Source organism: Uloborus diversus, chromosome 3 (assembly GCF_026930045.1).
Source record: "Uloborus diversus isolate 005 chromosome 3, Udiv.v.3.1, whole genome shotgun sequence".
Lineage (NCBI taxonomy): Eukaryota > Metazoa > Arthropoda > Arachnida > Araneae > Uloboridae > Uloborus > Uloborus diversus.
This window is the reverse complement of record NC_072733.1, coordinates 85241775-85264385: the sequence shown is the minus strand read 5'-3', so window position 1 is coordinate 85264385 and position 22611 is coordinate 85241775. Positions and strand designations below refer to the sequence as shown.

Sequence of the window (22611 nt, the reverse complement as noted above, 5' to 3'; positions counted from 1 at the left end):
CTTTTGGTTCGCCTGTATATTTACAAATAATGTATGATGAATTTCCCGCCAATTGCCTTGCCCATGTTGCGGTTCCACGTTATGATAAATTGGTAATTTACTCGTCCATCTTATGATAATTTTGCTCGGGAAAATGTTCTTAAAATTGGAATAGAAAAAGAACAAAACCGAATTTACAAAAAAACGCTTCGAGGTGCCCACCCCATGCTACAAACTAATTCTGTGCCAAATTTCATGAAAATCGGCCGAACAATCTAGTTGCTATGCGCGTCACAGAGATCCTGACAGACAGAGATCCGGACAGAGAGAGATCCAGACAGAGAGACTTTCAGCTTTATTATTAGTAAAGATCCCGTAATTTATTTTCTAGAAGTAAATAATTTAACAAATCCAGATTAAACTATCTTAAATACTCAGTAATAAGTCAAAATAGAATAAATATTTATTTATTTAAGAAATTTTTAGTATTTGAGTAGCTGTCTTTCTTGTGAGTGTTACTTTGTTTCCTAAATAAAGAGTATCGAAAAAAATTAGCTAAATAATATTTGATTAGAAACATCTGTGCAGGGTTGTGGGAATTCAACCCTAGCACGCTTTGTTTTTTTGCACATTATATTGCATAACATATTCATTTGATTAGGAAGCTCGATGGGAGTAGGTCAACCTAAATTGGATGTTAAACTAACAACAAACCTGTTACAATACTGTTTACTGTTACAAATTGAAAATTATGTATGATATTATGGTGCTTTGAAAATAATATACGTCATAACACTTTTGTGAACATTAAGAGTATTATACTTGTGAGTGTTGCTCGAACACATCTATGTATTAAGGGTCATTCCATAGAACTATCAACCTCAGCCTCAGAATTTGTTTTTTACACAAAGTTCTAATTGCTATCTATCATTTCATTCAGCATACTTTCTAGTATATAAATCCAGTAACAGTTTGCGAAAATTTCACATTCGGTGTTTTTCTTCTATCTCTAAACGTGCGAGGTTGTAGAAAAGGTTTACCATGCGCGAAAGCATGCGTCTAAGTTTTCTTGCGCAGTGTAAAAAAGTTTTGCAAGTTTTTAAAAGAACTATGTTTATTCTAAAAGATTAGATGTTGACCCAATGAAATTAACTGTTCCTTTTACTCGTGCATTATTATGAGATAAGTATTGTAATTAGTTGGGTTATTTTTTTGTTAGTCACGAAAATGTACTGTTTAAAAACTAAACCAGATGATTGGACCAAACAGCACTTTTTTATTTTCTTACATCTGTATCATTATCTACTTAAAAAGTGCAAAATATTTATTTTAGATCCAGTAAATGTAAATTGATTAGTGTGACTAACGTAACATTTTTAAAGTGACTGCTAATATTTAAAACTTATTTAATTTAATGTACTTTTTCATGAACAATTTTGATTATGTAGACATTCTACATTGATTGAAAATATTTAGGGTAAAAAATACCAGTAATATTACAATGTAGACCTTCTTTCTACTTAAAAGAAGGCTTTTTAAAGGTCTTCTTTAAAAAGAAATACTTCCAGTTTGAAAAGGAATTATTATTTTTCAAAAGAAGGGTGAGTAAAGCAAAATGAGTACCCTTATAAATATGCATTCAACACAAGAATCCATGCCAAAGAATCAAGAAAATAGAAAGGCAACCTAACAAAGGAGAACCTTTCTATTTTTTAGAACATGAGTATATTTCCACTTATTATTATGAGTAAAATGAAGTAATGGCAGCTCGTTGGAAAACATTTGAAGATGTTACATGATACAGTGACAATTAACGCTGCTGCAACATATTACAGAAAATGAATGATGATTTAGAAGTTTAAACATTTGCGGTGATATCTGGAATTAAAATGCATTCTGCAAAAATGTTTGAGTTTTTTTTTCAATATTACATTTTAATTCAGGATCTACAACACTATTCGTTCGATGAATTAGTAAACATTCAAGAATAATGTGTCGTTGAATTGGACTACGGAGTTTCTTATGACGATATAACTAGTATATTGGCAGGATACTAGAATTTGGTGAAACTACCAACTTGTATAAAGTTAAAATTTTTAAACGGAGATAATTTGGATTCAATTTGCCCCAAAATAATGTTCTTCAGTTAGTAAAAGCAGAGTTATTTATTTATTTATTTATTTATTTTTTGGCACATTCAAATTGAGTTAATCGAACTGAATGATTCCATTCAATTTCTTACACTAATGTAGAAAAAAAAGTAAAGTTAGAACCATAACGCAACATAAAACAGGTTCCTAAAAAGTGTTAAAGCAATGTAAGAGCAATAGATTAATTGCAAAAAGTTTTTTATATGCATGCATTGCTGGTTATTCGATGGTTACGTTAGTTACAGTCTTTCGTAAAAGTACCTTTAAAGGCAAAAAAAAAAATCAGCTGTAATAAATTTGTAGTATATTTTTAAAATAGACTGTTTGCCTTTTACAAATACATCATCAGCCGATTTTAAATGCTTGCGTAACTGCGAAAAAATAGCCACATTGTACATTTTAAATCCGCATATTAAATCAAAAAAAATTTCTTTTACTCCCAGTTTTAAGTAAAAAGAGGTAGAAAATCAGCTGCGAAGGTTACGTTAGTCACTATGGAATGACCCTGCTGCCAATTCATCAAAGCAAAAACCTTTTAAACACTAAACTTAAAAATAAAACAAAAAGCAAGTGCAAGTAGGAAAATGTTTCAAAAGTGAATGCATCAATTGGCGCAATGGGATCATTCAAAAAAATTTTTAAAGTATTTTTTCTGAAAGAGCATGTTTAAAAACATAGGATCTGACCATTTTTTAAATAATTTGTTCAAGTTTAATATTTAAAAAAAATACTTTAATCGGTGCGCTTTCATTGTTTACGCTTCTGCCGATGACATCACAAATGATGAAATGCCATTCACTGAGCAAAATATTTCATTCACATCTTTACTCACGTGTACTGGCAACGAAACAGTTGATAGCAAGGGTAGAGCGCAATATTTAATTCGCTTTTTGATTATCTTAACGTGGAAACGTGGTAGAAAAATTCGCCTAAGTGCATCATTTGTGACGTCATAAAGACCACGCCTCGTTAGAAAAATCGATCATTTAAAAAATTAATTAGAAAATAACTATTTGGAAAATGAAAGTATTTTCTGGGTCCATGTTATTATTATTATTATTTTTTTCTTATTCTATCAATTTAAGTGACTAAAAGTAGTACTTTTGACTGTAGGAAACAACCCAATTAACTCATAAATAGCACATCCCGGCTATCACCTACCCTTGCATTATTCATATGTCGATGTTTACTACAGGGTTGCCAACACTTAAAAATTTCCCCCTAAACTCAACTCATTGAACACCTGAAAACCCCTAAATGCGATTGGATAATTTCATCGGTTCTTCTGCCTTTATATAGGAGTTTAGCAAGACCACATTTGGAGCATGCTGTGCAGTTTTGGTCGCCTTATCCGAGGAAAGATATTTGTGTATTGGAAAGGGTTCAAAGAAGGGTAACTAGACTAGTTAAGGGGACTTCCAGATTTATATTATGATACCAGACTTAATAGGCTAAATATGTATAGCCTGGAGCAAAGGAGGATCAGAGGGAACATGATTCAGTTGTTTAAATTTAGCGAAATGAATGATGTTAATGGATTAAATTTTTGCACCGAAAGCAGGACGAGGGGTCATTGTTTTAAGCTATTCAAATCTCAGGCAAATCTGGAAATTAGGAAAAACTATTACTTTAGTAGGGTTGTGGGCACTCAGAACAGCTTACTGAAAGAGGTGGTAATGAGCAAGGGGGTGGATAGCTTTAAGAGGGCCATTGATCTTCATTGGGGACTAATAAACTGACTAGGACCAGCCTAACTGGGCCAAGAGCCTGTTGCTGGTCGTCACATTTTTATTTGTATTTGTATATGACGGCACAGCAAATGACCACGTGACATAAAATAACGAAACCATTTTTTCATGACGTCACACATGGCAGATAAAAAGATCACGAGACCATTGCTAATTTCTGATGGTGAATGGGTAAGAGCTTTAAAAGAAAAAAATTGCATGTCACTTCTGATCAAAACAAATGGCTCAAAAATGTTCAAAAAATGTGTGAAAGTAAATAATTAGAATGAAACAGTCGAACATAGCATTCCAAATGGTAAACCAGTGGCAGGACTTATTTCGTAACCTTGCCTGACGAATACCCAGAACTAGGCTTTTTGGTCTTTTGATTCTCTTAAGTCAAATATATTTAAAACTTTGAAGAGGTGCAAACTTTACCGGCACAGCTTGAACTTTCCTTGAACAAAGGGGTCGTTTCCGAAATTTTAATAATATTTTTTCCCGAAAGAAAAAACATAGCTCTGACATTATAGACATAGGATCTCTTAAAAACATAGGATCTGACCATTTTTTAAATAATTTGACAAAGTTTTTTTTTTTTATTATTTTTTTTAATATCTTTTTAACAATTATTTTAAACGGTGCAATTTCATTGCGTACGCTTTTTTTTTTTTTAAGTATGAATATCTGTTTCAGCACTATAAGATTCACAGCTTCAATGCTAAAAAAATTTATTTAGATTGTGTATCAGTGCTTGAATATTCAAGACATGGTTCGGAATTTAACTAGAAATTCAAAGTAACTTTAGAGGCGACAAATTGCGTGATTTAAAAATCTCTTGAAATTATTAATGTTTGTTTTCAGTGCCATAAGATGCACTAGTTAAAATGCTAAAAAAGATAACTTAAAGTGTGTACCAGTGCTTTGTTATATGTAAAACCCAGTTTGGAATTTAACTAGAAACTAACTAAAATTTTAAGCACTTTATAAAATTATTTATTTCATTTTTACAACATTTTGTATTATTATTATTCAATGGGAAAGGGGGCGGCGCTTGTTGATATCACCTAGGGCGGCAAAACTACTAGGTCCGGCCCTGATAGCAAGAGTAGAGTGCAATATTTAATTCGCTTCTTCATTACCATAACAAGGAAACGCGGTAGACAGATGCGCCAAAGTACGTTACTTGTGACGTCATAAAGACCACGCCTTATTTTCCGAAATGGACATTCAAAAAAATTAATTAAAAATTAGGTGTTGGGAAAATTAAAGTTTTTTTCTCACTCCATGTTATTATTTTTTGCTTATTCTATCAATTTCAGTGACTAAATGTAATACTTTTGACTGAAGGAATCAACCCCATTGTGCAGGTTTGCCAGACGTCGCGGTTTTCAAACAAAATCCCAATGTCCCGATCGGTTTACTTCACGTCCCGGAAAGAGATAAACCTGATTACAAATGAACAAAAAGGTCGAAAAAAAATTAACTTTGAAGGATTATTTTGGATAATTACTTAAGCATTTGTAACAATTACTTGTCAAATTAATAACGGATTAGCTTAAGAGGATTTTTACAACAAGAATAAAAGAAAAAGTCTTATAAAATGAAACGTATGGCCTAATATTGTTCAATTCTGTATTCCTCATTCAATGTTTTTTCTAACTAAAGCAAATTGTAGATAATTTTTATCTCGGAAGTGAAATGTTCAAATTTTATCAGCTTATGTAATTTTCACCCCTGTTTAGGTTCAAAATTAGTAACCATAGCATTGAGAATAAACTGCCGCCCTATAAAACACTCCAAAAATCAGCCAGGGATGTGTACCCCTTTGAATACTAGCGACGTTGGGGGGGGGGGGGGATTCCGGTGTCCCGGTTGTGCATTTCAGAAATCTGGCAAGCCTATCATTGTGCAACAACGAGTGCTGAGAATCCAAAGACGAAAAATTCTCCTGTGCATTTTAACGAAGAGCCAGTTAGTAAACTTTCGGGAGAAAACGCTTTTGCAAGGCAATGCAATATATTTTCGAAAAAAGTGCATAATCCGAGCATTAGCCCTAGTTAAAACATTCTAGACTTAGCAACAACGTATCATGCCGTGAGAGACAGCAAATTATTTACCCCTCATGCACTCGCCAAAAGAAAACATATCATTCCGAATCTTTTTCCGAGGTATTTCTTTTTTGCCGCATCTCACTTCGCGCAAATGGCGAAATTCATCACCGATTCCGCAGTGTCGGCGCCAAAGCTGCTTTCACCCGCTCGCAGAAGGAGATGCATTTTTTAAAAAATTATTTTGCGTTGCTTTTGCTTGTTATTCGCCGTTGTCGTGCGTGGGTGAGGTATGTGCGAAGCCCACTTGTGTATATAAAGACGATGCTCGACCGTGTAAGGAACTGAAACTGTTCACGAGATCGTTGTTTCAGGAACAAATTATCGTCTGCCGGGAGGAAACATAAAAAAGCGCGCGAATTTCAAGTGACACATTCCATTATCAACAGAACTGTGATCGCAACTTTGTTCCTTGTTTTGCGTTTTTTTGCCAATAGAACAGGTGAGTAATTTTTTTTCACTGTGTTTCTCTTTTTGATGATTTAACTCGTGTTGTATTGTTTTTTTTTTCGTGGGGCTATATCATTTATTGTAGGTACAGATAGGGGCGTCCCGAATTTAAAATTTTGGGCGGGGATAATAAAAATGCGGGAGGAGGGGGGGGGGTGATAAAATGTCTGATATGAATAGCAGGCACATACCTACATCTAATGAGAAGCAACTAGATATCATTGAAAAAAAAAAAGCGGTATTGCAAAACAGGATTCGCCGATTTATATCAGTCGATATATATCATGATATATATCACGATATATATACGATATTTATTTTGAAAATAACATGATATTTTGATATTTTCGATATTTATTTTTTCAACTACGGTATATTTTCAATATAAAAATTAGATTAATCTTATTTATATTGCTCATTTAATATTAAAAAAAAAAAGTTATGTATTATATTTTTATGATGTATTAATACATCATTAATATAACAAAGTAATATAATATTCCATTTTTTATTTTATATATTCATAAAATTATTAGTAATGTAACAATTTTAATTCATATTAAAAGTGCCAAGTTAAATATTAAACGTTGGTCGGAAAAAAGAAAATGTCTTGACTGTGCACCGATATTTTTTTATTCCTGAATCATATAGCTAACAGAAGAAAAGTGAGTAAAACAGCTAATGCTAAACTAGTTCCATTAAAATTGATAAAAATGTTAAATTCAATATTAGGTATAAATTTTGAAAGAAACCTGAATTTTAAATCTAATTATTGTAGTAACAATTTTAGAAGAGAAAGAGTGATTTGAGGACGCATTTACTAATTTGAAGACTTAAGTTAGTGCTGATTGAAAATATCGGATACATATCAAAATATCCGACGTGTATCAAAATATCGGATATTTTCGATATTTTTGAAAATATGATATTTTTGAATATTTTTGAACCCTGTTGTAAAACTATCTCTGAATTTGCCAAATAAAGGGATTTTTGGGAGATCACAGTGACCTCCCGTGCCTTTCCATCGGTGCGCCCCTAAATACAAATATTGGTTCGTTTCCTTTTTTTTAAAAAAATTTTTGTACACTTTTCATGAACATTTCACTTACTATCGAGAGTTAATAGTGTATCATCTCAAGAAAACAGCATTGGAGAAAGTCATGGTTTTAAATTGAACTAAGTTTAGTCGATTTGCATTAAATGAGACAATATACTCAAAAAATCAATGATACTTTGTTATTACTGACAGGTTTTCGCAGTCAACTCAGTGGCGGAGTTACCATGCGATAATTGCGATTGGCGCCGATGGAGATCGAAAAAGCTACACGAAAAATATTTTATGTACTTCTGTTCATTTCTAAAGGGCTACCGAAGTTGTAAACCCGCCATTGATCTAAATTAGTATTAAATATTGCAATTCTTCTAAATAGGGAAATGTCAAAGATATGCCACTATTGATTTTCCGTTTAACGGCCACTAAGCCCTCTCTCTCTCTCTAGTTATGTTAAACTAACTTTCTGCCAAAGTATCAAAAAAGAGCAAGTTAAACTCTTGTCGCATCTGTGCGATTCGTCTAAGTTGGGGAATGTGGGGACCAGGGATGGAAAATATCGTGATATTTTCGAAAATATCCAAAATGTCCGATATTTTGATACATATCCGATATTTTCAATCAGCACAAACTTAAGTCTTTGAAATAGTAAATGCATCGTCAAATCATTCTTTATTTTTTAATATTGTTACTAGCAAAAATACCCGGCGTTACCTGGGTCAGTAATAATTGTGAGAAACAATCGTTACTTTCTTTCGTTTTCTGTTTTAACTGAAAGAACTCAAAACACACCGCTTTGACGTGATTAAAAATCGAGCTTCGTCCTTACCCATAAAAGTAAAATAGCAATAAGTATAAAGAACGAACGAGTATTCATTTAGAAACAAAATCGCGAATTGAAGCATATAAAAATTGCTTTTCCAAAATATGAATTTCCAAAATAAGAACTAACTAAAACAAAGAGCACTAAAAAACCGTGAGCTTTATTTAATTAAATAGTACACACAAACAAAAAGAAAAAAGAAAAAGAAAAAAGCTCTCTATGTTTCCTTAAGTGTGCAAAAGGTAGAGTTTCCAAATGTTTAAATGACTTTAAACTCATGTTTGCTCCGGAGAAGTCTTGATTCAAAATTTTTCATTATGATTACTTTTAATATTGCTGTTCTAAGGCAACGAATTTTCGTAACAATGGGTTTTATATTTAATCATTTAATGGGGAAATTACATGACATTTGCTGTTTTCCATCATAACGTTTTTAAACTAGGATTTTTAGGAATAAATTATAACCTAAGTTGCTCCCTGGTAATGTAGCTGTCTATGGTGAAAAAATGGTTGAAATTGGTCAGTAGTTTTGAAGATTACCCTGGACATGCATACATACATATACACAGAAGTAGCCATTATGTATAAATATGAGAATACAATTCCTGAGAAAAGTAATAAATGTCATGCTTGCTCCAGAGAAGCATTGATTCAAAATTTTCATTGTGATTACTTTTAATATTGCTGATGTAAGGCAACGAATTTTCGTAACAATGTATTTTATATTTAATCATTTAACGGGGAAATTACATGACATTTATTGTTTTCCATCATAAAGTTTTTAAATTAAGTTTCTTAGGGATAAATTATAGCCTAAGTTGCTCCCTGATAATGTAGCTATCTATGGTGAAAAAATGGTTGAAATCGGTCCAGTAGTCTTGAAGATTATCCCGGACATACATACACACAGAGGTAGCCATTTATGTATAAAGATTACAATATGCAGACGTAAAAGTAAGGTTTCTTTCATTTTTCACACCTAATATTTCATTTAACATTTTTATCAATTTGAATTGAGTTAATTTAGCATTAGCTGTTTTACTTATTTTTCTTCTGTTGGCTAGTTTTACACAGTTTTTGATTCAGAAATAAAAATATGCATTGGTCAGTGCACAGTCATAAGACATTTTCTTTTTTTCTGACCAACGTTTAGTATATATTTAGTTAGGCACTTTTAACATGAATTAAAATTGTTACATTGCTTAAGTTTTTTATGAATACAAATAAATATGTATAATATTATATTACTTTGTTGTATTAATGATGTATCAATGCATCATTAAAATATAGTATATAACTTTTTGGTTGTTTTTAATAATAAATAAACAATATGGCTATGATTCATATATTTTTTTATATTGAAAATACCATAGCTGAAAAAATAAATATCTAAAATATCATGATATTTTCAAAATAAATATCGGATATATATCGTTATAAATATCATGATATATATCGACTGATATATATCAGCGAACCTTTGTGGGAACAAAGTAAAATAGTTAAGATAACTTATTTTTTTGAAAATAACAAATTGGAAATTTTTTCTGAAAATTACGGTACATATTTTATAATAAAACGTGCATTGAAACATGATTTTTTATTTTTGTCAGTAATTTAGTACCTCCAAAAAAAAAAAAAAAAAATCACTTTTTTTTTCATGGGCAAAGTGAAATACTTTTTTAATGGAATCTTTTTTAATCAATCATTAAAGATATTTTAATAAAATAATTGAGTAAGCAAAGGTATGGATGAATAAATCAAAAGAAAATGAAACAATAAACGAATAAATAAATAAACAAATGACTTAATAAATGAGAAAAAATTAATCCGCTAATAAATGAATAATAAAATAAATGAATTAATAAAGGACCCCTATTCAAATGATGTAATGTAAATGAGATAATTAATAAATGAATACGCAAATGATTTGATAAAAGATTGAATAAGTAAATGAAATGAACTATTTCACTTTGCCCCATCCACTTTACCCCGCATGCGCTTGACTAACAGTGAAAAAGGATTTAAAATACAAATAAGCTTAATACTAAACGAATAAATACTGCACTGAATATTAGGAGCTCTCATTTAAACTGTTAATAACAAGAACTTTATCGTTTAATAATGTAACAAAAAAAATTTTTAATTGCTACAAAATATTACAATATGAGTATCATTTTTTGAAAATTACTTCTCTTACATATTCTTTTATTTAATGAGGTAATTTTTTCTTGACTGGAATAAACTGCATGTGGTACTACACATAGTTAAAATACTACTAGATAGGTGGCGCTAATAGCAGAGTAAATATTTGACCATTTCAATTTGCCCCGCTATTTCACTTTATCCCACAGTACCCTACAATAGAACTCCAATTATTCAAATCAATTGGGATCGGACTCCATTCAGATAATTGAATTTTCTCTTAAAAAAGGTTTTATTTTATTTAATTACTGACCTATGTTTAAAATTTAAAAAAAAACTAATTTTAAGGAAAAACAGCTTTTTATGAAAGGCAACTCATGTCAACATTTTAAGTGTATTTACCAGCATGAGCGCCGGGCGCCCATATGAATGTGACCCATGTGACTACTTTCCGCGGGAGAGCGCATACCACAAGAATCCGTACTGCTCTCTTATTAGCTGATAAAACCTTTCTAAAATTGAAATAAAGTTTCTTTTCCAAAATATAATTATTATTATTTGAAAAATTTTAATTCACGTTTTGTCGCGGCAAAGAAAAAGCATGGAATGTAAAATAATCTTGTGTTCATCAAAGGGCAGATCCAGCTTCTTGTTTTAGAGGTGGTCAGAAATCTAATTTTTCCAACAATTTTTATACTTGAAAGTTTTAAGCTGTATTTGGTAACTTACGCAGGGGTCATATCATTAGTAGAGGCTGTCCACAAATGAAGTCACGCCTTGAGGGGAGGGAAGGGGTCGTGAAATTGTGAGTAAATGACAAGAGTGTGGGAGGGGGTAACAGAAAGAATGACATCAAGCATTTTGTTTATAAGAATACGTTTATGAAAAGTAACGTGACTTGCAACAACGGAGGGGGGAGGGCAAATATGTTGAAAAAAAAGTGTGCCATTATTCATGGACAGCCCCTTGAAAGATTAGTTGAAAGACAAAAAAATTAATTTCTCCTTGAAGCAAAAAAAATATTTAATTTAACTTTTAGCACCTTCTTTGGTGAAAAGGAGGGGAGGAGTATTGTTTCTCTATTTAAGTAATAATGTATAGTTATACTTCCCCCAGAGCCCTATGAAGACATTAACTAAGCACAGATGGAAAAAAAAATAGCTGATTTTGGACTCAAGCATTTTAAAAATTCTATAGGAAGTCATTTCCCACTAGTTACATGGGATTATGGGGACTTCCTAACACTTCCCTCGCCCATGAATTGAGTAATCCTAATTGCTGACACAAGCCCCCGTGATGAAAACTTTCCTTTTTTACTTGAAACACTTTTAAAAAGCAGGGCTGCGGAGTCGGAGTCAGACTGATTTTGGAGTAAATAAAGGTGCCCCCCCTTAAGAGCAAGGGCGCACCCCACCCCCTAAGTATCCGAAAGACCCCCACACAGCAAAAGCCCCTAAAAAGAGAAAAATACCCCTCAGACCCCTCCCCCCCCGTAAAATTTCAATGCCCCCCACCCCTACGTGGGCACTAGGATGGATCGAAAAAAATTATTTTCGGAATTTCAAATCAGCCAGGGTGAGAAAAGTTGCCCACAAGGACTAAACAATTACATGTGAAATTTTAAGTTGGTCAGTTAATATCTTCATGCGCCGCAAGGCGGTCAAAGATCGCAAATTGAGCCTAAAAATGCATTTTATCTTCTTTACAAAAACATATATTTTTAATAACTTTTCAAATCGATCAAGGTGAAAAGAGGTACCCAATGGGGTGAAATACTATGATGTAAAATAACATCACAGTTCGATGAAAACTTCATGCACCACTTGACAGTCGAAATTTGCAAATCGAGCCCTAAAATACTCATTTTATTACGAATGAAAAAAAAAATCCTAACTTTTGAGATCGACCACGGGTAGAAAAGTTGCTTCATAAATTAAAATAATTCATACTTGCCACAGAAATCAATTAATCATGTGATTCGCTATTTACCAATCGCGTTTTCATTATTTATTTAGCCGCAAAAAAGTGATATTAAAAAACAATCTTTTTTGCTCAATTAAAATAACATAAAAAAAGAGAATAAACCATCCAACATTAGAACAAAAGCAAAAAGCTTTGATGGAACAAAATCTTCAAAAACAAAGATTAAATACAATCTTAATATTCATGTTTCTATCCCTGTCTGTAGTTCTAAAGTTAGAGTATAAATTACCGTCCACCACTTTTCCTGTTGGAAAAATAGATCAAAAAGTAAATTGCTTAAAATAATAGTATAACATTAACAAATCAATTCGCATCAAGCATGAAGAAACGGCTAAACGTATGTGGAAATCTTGGCGTAAAGTTTATGAACAAAAGCATTTGAGAACAGAGTTATTTCTGCAACGAAAATGATATACGTACTTTGAAATATGAAAGAATGAATTAAGATGAAAGATTTTACTCGCGGAAACATTGGCAAATGACACTTCTTGCAGATGTTTTTTAACATTTTATGAAAATACTCAAGAGCCCCAAACACAGTTCAAGTGATCCATATGCCACAGGTTTCCATGCCCAGCTCTAGGGTAGGGGTGCGACATCGATGTCGATGTTTTACTTTCGATGTTTTTGGAACATCGATGTTTTGGGTTCGATGTTTTTTCGATGTTGATGTTTTTGCATTTTTAATTGAAAAATTATAGTAAAATTTCTCACAGAGAAGCGACATTGATTAAAAATCATCAATGCTTCAAAACATCGATCTTCAAAATAAGAAAGAAAAAAAAAACGATAGTATCTGTAAATTGACCCAAAACATTAAACTCTCGGAAACATCGACATAACCTAAATTTGAAAAGTGTAGAATCTGAGCTCTGTTAGCTACCATGTAAAATGAGCTTAAACAGGGATGACAACTGCTCCGCAAAAATTGCGGAACTCCTGAAATCCAAAACAGGTATTTTGCTCCGCATTTCCCGTTTTAAGCATGACATTGTGTTTAAAGCTGTTTTTATATTTTTATGCTCCTGCATGAAATGATTATTAAAGCTCAAAAACAATTTAAGACAAGTGGTTTTTGTTTTTTTAACTGAATTTTATGCAGATTACCGAGCTGCTCCGCAAAATTTCAAAATGCTTTTCTTAAAATCACCACAGTTGCTCCTCAAATTGTTTCTCCAAGGTTGGCTCACAGATATATACTGAATCTCATTTCTCGGAAAATAACATATCAAATTCAAAGAAAATAAATTCGCTGCTGCAGCTGCTTAGATTATCTGGAATTTTCCCAAAATCATTTAAGCTTCAACGGAGTATAAAATGAATGCATTCCAAATAAACATGGAATTTTTTTTTTCAATGTATTATAACCATAAACGGCGAGACAGAAAAGCTTCCTCTGGTCTGATTTGTTTACTTTTTTCTGTGACTTGCGAAATGTGCTGCTGTACGTAATTGGTTAATTAGAGAATATATATATATATATATATATATATATATATATATATATATATATATATATATATATATAAAATTTAATATTGGCTTTACTTAGAAATTTTTGAAATAGTAGCTATAATTTAATAAATTGTCGCAATGCCAAAAAGAATTCACTGATCCACTAAGAACATTTGTTCGAGATTATCATTAATGTAAGTCTGTACTGTAGTACATTCAAAATGTATGTTATATATTGATGAAAACATCGATGTTTTTTGGTCGATGTATCAATACCATCGATGTTTTAGTTTCGACCATCGATGTTATGAAACATCGATGTTTTGCCATCGATGTCGCACCTCTACTCTAGGGTATAGTTCGAAGTTTAATATCGTGGATTTCTAACGGTTGAAAACCATTTATGCTTTTGAAATTGTCTGAATAACGTCCCATTACACCATTTCATGCTAGGCGTTAATGTTTATACGAGTACGAGAAGGTCAGAATATCGAACATTTGGGCTCATTATCTCGAAATTTATTTGGCAAGTAATCTCTAAGTCTAAGACTGAGAATCTAAAGTTTTAGTAAACAGCACATGGTCATTTTGATGTAAAGTATAACTTTCTAGCTATAAGTGAGCTTTGGATTTCTATTAATCGATTGAGATACTTAAAAGAGAATTTGAAAAGGGTTATCGATCCTGTCATACGAAGGAACAGTTTTCTTAGCACAAAAGGAAAATATTTCACTCCCAACGATTTGAGATGAGACATAGGTACTACGTAATACTACTACCCCTAAGTAGAATAATGGAAGCGAGAAAATTAACAAAATCCTTACATTCTGCGAGGAAATTTTTTATTCCGGCCCTCAACTTTGATGCAACGACTACACAAAAACTTGACAACTTGTAAGAAATTGAAAAATATGAGCCACCCATTACGAAAAACAATGCAGATTCTGACATTTTAAATCACTATCGGAGCAGGAATGCAGGCTTAATATTTCCATTCCTAACCTTCCATGTCATACTCAAGCAACAAATCGATATGTTAAAACAGTAACAGAATCAGTAAGTAAAGTTTGAAGAGAGATATAACAACATGGCTTCATTTTAGCCACGATTCAGTCACGAGAAAGTATGAATACTTTCAATATGAACTCAGAGTTCTCTATTTAATTTGCCTAAAGATGTTCTGCTTCAGTCTGTATATAGATCTCTCTCTCTCTCTCTTCCTTTTTTTTTTAAATTTTACTTTACTGTACAGTGGTTTATTTATAAAATGTTCTTTACTGAAATAATGCAAAAAAACATTATATTTTTTAGGGCTCTTGCCTGTACCTGAATCTAATTATAGCATGTTATAACGCTTATGTGTATATTTGCGAATGTGACTTGTCTTTCATCAAAAGTTTGCATGTGTCAACAAAAAAAAACGGGTGGGGGGGGGTAAAATGCTAGGTAGTTTTAAATCATATTTGTACTAGTTTATAGAACATATTTATTGGTAACTTTTCTGCGCATAGTCGATTTAAAAAGTTTCAACAATTAATGTCTTCGTGACGAAAAAAAAAATCTTTTTTTGTTCAGTACGTGAATTTCGACTGCCAAGTAGTGCATGAAGATTTCATCGGACGGTGATGTTATTTTACATTATAGTACTTTACCCCATTGGGTACCTTTTTTCACCCTCACCGATTTGAAAAAATATTAAAAATCAATGTTTTCGTAAAGAAGACAAAATGCATTTTTAAACTCAATTTGCGATCTTTGACTGCCTTTGCGGCGCATGAAGATATTATCTGACCAACTTGAAATTTTACATGTAATTCCTTTAGTCCTTGTGGACAACTTTTCTCACCCTGGCCGATTTGAAATTCCGAAAATATTTTTTTTTTTCGATCATCCTAGTGGGCACCCCTCTGGCAAAGGAATCGGAGTCGAGGGTCGAAGGTTTTAAAATTCCAAGAGTCAGAGCCGGAGGTCAGTCATTTTCCTTTAGAGTCCGCAACTCCGCCAGTAATGCTTTGTCAGAGTTGGAGTCAGACGGACTTTGGGGGAAAAAGTGTCGGAGTCTGGAGGTAGAAGATATAAAAATTCCCTAGAATAGGAGTCTGTCATTTTCCCTTATAGACCGCAACCTCTGTAAGTGCTGTGGAGTAAGAATCGGACTGATTTTGAGACAAAAGAGTTCGAGTTCGTCATTTTCCCTCCGGCTCCGCAGCCCTGTTTAAATAGTCCCAACAAAGCTTCAAAAAAAAAAAAAAAAAAAAAAAAGAGCTAAACATTCCTGTTTACACACATACTAATTCTCGTCTGCTTTGGGAATCAATCGTCATTCAACTCACGTTCGAATTGTGACACATACTTAGCGAACTCCATTCGAACACTTACTTTTTTACCCACTTTCTCATTAATCTTTCGCCTACCCTTTCGGTGTCGGGAGTAAATTGAACTTGCTAGCAAGCGTGATAAAGTCTCGCGACGCCTACATTATAGACAAATGCCATGACAAACTACTCATTTTATGCCTTAGTATCCCTTATACGGAGTCAACAGCTCATTCAAAAGAGGGAAGCTTGGTTAGCTATATATGGGGACTCAGATTTTTAAGACAGAACGTTTATGGACGTGACAGTTTTCCTTTTGGGCATGACTCTTGAGCACTGACGCATACCGTCTTTTTTTGGACAATTTTCAACCTGGGTCGATGTACATCCGCACAAAGCCAAGTTCAATTGATTCAAACAGTTTCAAAGCTTTTAATTCCGGTATCTGAAAAAGGCATTTACTTGAGTAAAATTACCCATTTTTCTCTTAGCTAGAAAAGCATAACTCATGGTGCCCACACATGCTCAAATATACGTATACTTCTTGCACAAGAGCAATCCGATGCTAACAGATATATCAATTTTCCACAAAACAGCCTACAAAAACTTCAAATCGTTATCTCCTTGGTTTTATTACACAACTTCTTATGCAGAACAGGGGCTTTACTACTATAATATAGAGTTAAATTTTGACGATTTTCAGAAACAAAATATTTAAATAATACTATTTACTCAGTAATACACGTATCTTTTCAAATACGTTCATTATTGAGTCAAAAAACATCATACAAATAGTGTTTCTGGAAGTCTTCAGAATTTAATTGCATTTTATTGAAGTGTTCTATAAAGGTTTTATAATCCATGTTCGTCATAAAACTCAAGCAACGAAGCAAGGGTCTAACATATTTAGAATCTTTATCGGATCCCTTGTTCTACCAGGGGCGACCCAAACTTAACATTCTTTGGAGGAGACATATTCTCACGTCAGTTTACCGAATGAAATATCCAACTAAACCGAATGATAAATTACGAGAGTTTTTTTTTTATATATATATTTTTTTAAATGCAATATTGTATCGCAATTTTCCGAATCATCAGACAAAATTTATCAAATGAGGAAAGATTTGGGCGCTTGCAGTGACCTCCTGTGACCTCATCGGAGCGCCTCTGTGTACAGCCATTGACGTTTTTATTAAAATAGAATTGCACACAAGAAAACTTGAGCGCATAATGGATAGTTTTGCTTTGTGCTAGTGCAAGTATGTATATTTTAACTGACAGCACAAATTTTATTGGTAATAATTTTTACAGAAATTCGATGGAAGTTATGGTGTAAAAATTTTAAATAAAAGTTTGTGTGTGTGTTTTTTCTAAGTAAGAAAACTAACTCAAAAACATAGTTCCATGATGTGCATAATCACAGAAAAATAACTCAAATACGAACTAAAGAATAAAACACTAATAATTTTGGGCAAACTTTTTACTATTTAAACATCTTGTTCTTTAGAGTAGTTATTCTGAACATTTACGCGCATTGGATATGAGCAAACTGAAAAAAAAAAAGAGCGATCGGTATCTGCTTTTGTTTTGGCAACATAATTGCATTTTATGAACTTAGAGAAAAGCAAGTGATGCTGTAAATAAAGAAAAAACGTCGTAGTCATCCGTAACGAGATTTAATTTTAGAAATCTTTTCGGCGATTCGTCTTTCTCCGAGAACTGTCCACGTTCTTCGTTTCTTTTCTTAACATCGTTCAAACTCCAAAATGTGTTGTCTTTCCCGCCCTTTATCTAATAATGCCATTTATTCAAGAATTAAAAAAAAAATAAAAAATAAAAATAATAAATAGAAAACTTTTTTTTAGTCGCATGTTTTCAAAGGATGACATGAAATTATGGGAAAGTTTGGCAGGCTTTGCTGAGACATTTGCCAATTAGTGAAACTGATAGTTATAACTATGGCATCCCACACACGAGGCGGTTAATTAAACCAACTTTTCAAAAAAGTTGCCTGTCATTTAGTTGACTGGCGCTTTCCGTTGTGTTCACACGAGGCAACTTAGTTGAATCAACTTTTCTTCTAATAAAGCCGAGTTTGTTCGAGTAGCTGCTCCCCCCCCCCACTACGCTTTTAAAACTGAACTGAGTTGACCCAACTAGTTAACTCGCAGTTGGAGCGAACATTTGGCAATGTCCTAATGAGTTTAATCAACTAAAAAGTTCATTCAGCTCATCGAGATGAGAAAGGTAACGCATATGTGCCCGCTGTTCCTGATGAGTTGACTGTCATGTGAAGGATGCCGGGCGATTCCTTTACTTTTCTACCTGGTTACACATCCTGATAACCGCCCGTTCGAAAATGGATTCTACTAAGTTGTCTCGTGGAAAGGAGGTCTATTTGTAAACTATTTGCTTATCTTCTTAGCATAATGATTGGGCTATTATTAACTTTCATGCTTTGAAAAACGATTTAGATCAACAACCATTTCGCTTAAATTCAGCTTATTTATTGCGTCTCAACTTTTGTGAAGAAAAAAAACCACGATTGAATTCTTGATAAAATAATTAATTCTTTTCGGAGGAATTTCAACGAATATGACTGAATTATTCTAGTAACGTATTCTTTCTGCAGTGAAATCCCGTTACAACAAACCCAAGGGACCGCTAATTTTATTCATGGTAACGGAGATTTTGTTTTGGGAGAATTCAAACAATTTAATCGCAATTAAATCGTGATTAAAAATTAACTGTCGGATCTCGACAACTCGAAGCTTATAACTCGAATATTCCTTTGTCTCGAAGTTTTCCTTGGGTCACAAACTCTTGATACTGTAGTCTAAACTTCCCTTAACTTGAACTACCAATAACTCTAAATTTTTAGCTGGTCCCTTCCCTTGGGGCCGGCCGAGTCATCGAGAGTTGACTGTATTTTGCTAAAAAGAAAATTTCGCTGTATTGGTATTCGTTGTAACGGAATTTCACCTTATTTATTTATTTTCATACTATCAATGTATTTTATTTTATTTCATTTATTCCTTCACTTTACTTTTCATTTTTTATCTTTGATCATTTTGCAACTTAAGCTGACATTTATATTACAAACTAGCAAAAATACCCGGCGTGGCCTGGGTCAGTAATAATTGTGAGAAACAATCGCTACTTTCATTCATTTTCTATTTTAACTGAAAGAACTCGAAACACACCGTTTTGACGTCATTAAAAATTGAGCTTCTTCCTTACCCATAAAAGTAAAATAGCAATAAGTATAAAGAACGAAATAGTATTTAATTAGAAACGAAAGCACGACATTTAAGCATATAAAAATGTGAAGAATTTCCAAAATATGAACTAACAAAAACAAAGATCACTAAAAAAACCGTGCGCTCTATTCATTAAAAAAAATAGTACACACAAACACACACGCATACGCACAAAAAAAAAGAAGAAGAAGCTCTCTACCATGTTTCCCTAAGTGTTCAAAAAGTAGAATTTCCGAATATTTAAATGACTTTAAATTCATGTTTGCTCATGAGAAGCCTTAATTCAAAATTTTCATTATGATTACTATTAATATTGCTGTTGTAAAGCAACGAATTTTTGTAACAATGAGTTTTATATTTAATCCTTTATTGGGGAAATTACATGAAATTTACTGTTTTCCATCATAACTTTTTTAAACTAAGTTTTTTAGAAATAAATTATAGCCTAAGTTGTTTCCTGATAATGTACTCATAATGGTGAAAAAATGGTTAAAATCCGCCCTGTAGTTTTGAAGCTTACCCCGGACCTACACACTTACAAAAGTAGCCATTTATGTATATAGATAAGGATAAAAGTCCTAAGAAGCAACAATAAATGTCATGCTTGCACCAGAGAAGACTTGATTTAAAATTTTCATTATGATTACTTTCAATATTTCTGTTGTTAGGCAACGAATTTTTGTAACAATGGGTTTAATGTTTAATTATTTAATGGGGAAGTTACATGAAATTTACTATTTTCCATCATAACTTTTTTAAACTAAGTTTTCTAGGAATAAATTATAGCCTAAGTTGCTTCCTGATAATGTAGCTTTCTATGGTGAAAAAATAGTGAAAATCCGTCCAGTAGTTTTGAAGATTACCCCGAACATCCTTACATACAGAAGTAGCCATTTATGTGCATAGTAGATGAGGATACAAATTCTAAGATGCAATAAATGTCATGCTTGCTCCAGAGAAGACTTGATTTAAAATTTTCATTATGGGACTAAGGCAACTAATTTTTGTAACAATAGGTTTAATATTTAATCATTAATTGGGGAAATTACATGAAATTTACTATTTTCCATCATAACTTTTTTAAACTAAGTTTTCTTGGAATAAATTATAGCCTAAGTTGCTTCCTGATTCGCAACTCCAGTTCTCGAATACGCTACCTTGCGGTGATTTTTAAAATTGCCGAAAAAGGTGAAACATTGCGTTCCATGTGTACCATTTTGGGCAAAACAAGCAGTTATGTGTATTTTTTTATATGCGTGATTCATCATTTGGAATCGTCATCCGCAACAGCTTAACATTAAAAATATCTGCTAAAACACTGTGAGTACACATTTTATTTATCTTGTTCTGAGTGAATTTGAATAAATATTAGTTTTTCATTTCGATGAAAGAAAGCGGACTTAATAACATTGACTGGCTACCAGGGCCATGCTGAAAAATCACTGCTTTTTCCTTAACCTAATTCCAAATAATTAATTTAAATTACCTTATTACTACAGCATATAACTGAAATGGACAGTATGGCAAATAAATATTCTTGGAAATATTTATCACAGAACGGATTGAAAAATGCAGAAAGAACGTTAAGAATTTGAACAATAAAAAATAAAAGCTTGGAATTTTTATCGCTAAAATATTTGTCCGACTTTACTTTATTGCTCTGCAAAAGCTGTCATTATCGGTGGAAGAGTTTTGCCAAAAAAATCTGTTTAGGGTTTGGTTTTAGTATTGTGTCAATGTATATTGACAAGATTTCGCTTATCAGTTAAATCATTTCCATGATGAATGAGTTAAATGCATGACGATTTAAAACAAAACTGCCACTACATATCCGTAAGCATTTTGTAGATGATTCACACAGCATAGAATGACAGAATTTTATCATTTAGTTGAGAATGAGAAATAGAAACATATGTACAGTGGCTCCCAAAAGTGTTCATACACCTTGAAATTTTGTAGTAAAACCAAAATAACGGAAACCTGAATTCGAATATGAAGTCCAATTTTTTTTCACACCATTCCTATGCCATTCTAAATAAAACCTAGTAGTTTTTTTCAAAATATTGCCAGATTTCATTTTTGAATTTTGTCAAAAAACGATGAGACAGAGAAAAAATACGCCACAAAAGTCATCGTGCACTGAAATATTTTCGAATAAATTCATGATTAAAATTATCATGTGTGGTTTTTTTTTTTTTATTATTATTTTTGCATTGTAATGACACTGTAAAATCATTTGCCTTTAATTTTCTGTTTATTTATTCCCTAATATTTTGCTTGTTATTTTAAAATGGCAGGTATGCGTAAAAAACCACAAACACGATTCAAAATTTGATTTTTTTTCCCTCACAGTAGCCATAAATTGGTTTGAAATGTCTCTAAATTAGTTGATTTATACCATTCTATAGTGAAGTGCTTGATAAAATGCTTTAAAGACAAAAATTGGATCGAAAACAAGGTAAGTATAAAGGCCAACTAGCAAAGTTAACAAAGCATGATCGAAGGTTTACAGTTAAAAAAATTATGAAAAATACACATTTGAGATCTGAAAAAGTTTCTGCAGAGTTTAATGAAACATTTTACGCGTTTAATTTTCACCTAAAATTGTTCGCCAAGTTCTCTGATGAGCTGAAATAAAGGAGACCTCTTCCCGCAAAAATTTTCTTGTAACAGTAAACTTACGCTTTCCGTAGTAAAATCTATGATAAATAAGCTCAAACCGTTTTGGAACAAGGGCTTACTTATAGATGAAAATAAATTCAATATTTTGTGTTAAATTGTTGTATAATTGTCAATAGAAGAAAAAATGAGGAATTTAATCTGAAGAACTTAGCTGGATCAGTTAATCAGGACGGTGATGGTGTTTTTGTGTGAGGGTGCATAACAGCATCAGGACTAGGAAATTTGGAATTTTTTGTTGAAATAATGAATTATGCTGTTCAGTTAAATATTTCAAAAAGCAATTGTAAACTATTAGCCCAAAATATGGCAATCGGAAACAACTTTGTTTTTTATCAGTCGTCCTCAAAATTTTACTCTATTTACATCATTAGAACTTTTCTAAATATATTTCTCGTACTTATTAGCATTTTAACTTAATTGTCGGTATTTTCCTCTCCCTCATTGGTATTTTTCTTTAGTCTTCACACTTACGATATGGCA

The 22611-nt window shown here is 32.4% G+C and overlaps 2 protein-coding genes across 2 annotated transcripts in view; one reads left to right on the top strand and one right to left on the bottom strand.

Moving 5' to 3' along the window:
* The window catches only part of LOC129218688 (probable nuclear hormone receptor HR3), a 310012-nt gene that overhangs the window by 190237 nt on the left and 97164 nt on the right, over window positions 1–22611 (bottom strand). The gene's annotated exons all lie outside the window — the stretch shown is intronic.
* Window positions 6195–22611, top strand: part of LOC129218689 (Wilms tumor protein 1-interacting protein-like) — a 54441-nt gene continuing 38024 nt past the window's right edge. The window contains exon 1 of the mRNA XM_054853010.1: window positions 6195–6409. The gene's annotated coding sequence lies outside the window, so the exon portion shown is untranslated. The remainder of the gene's footprint in view (window positions 6410–22611) is intronic.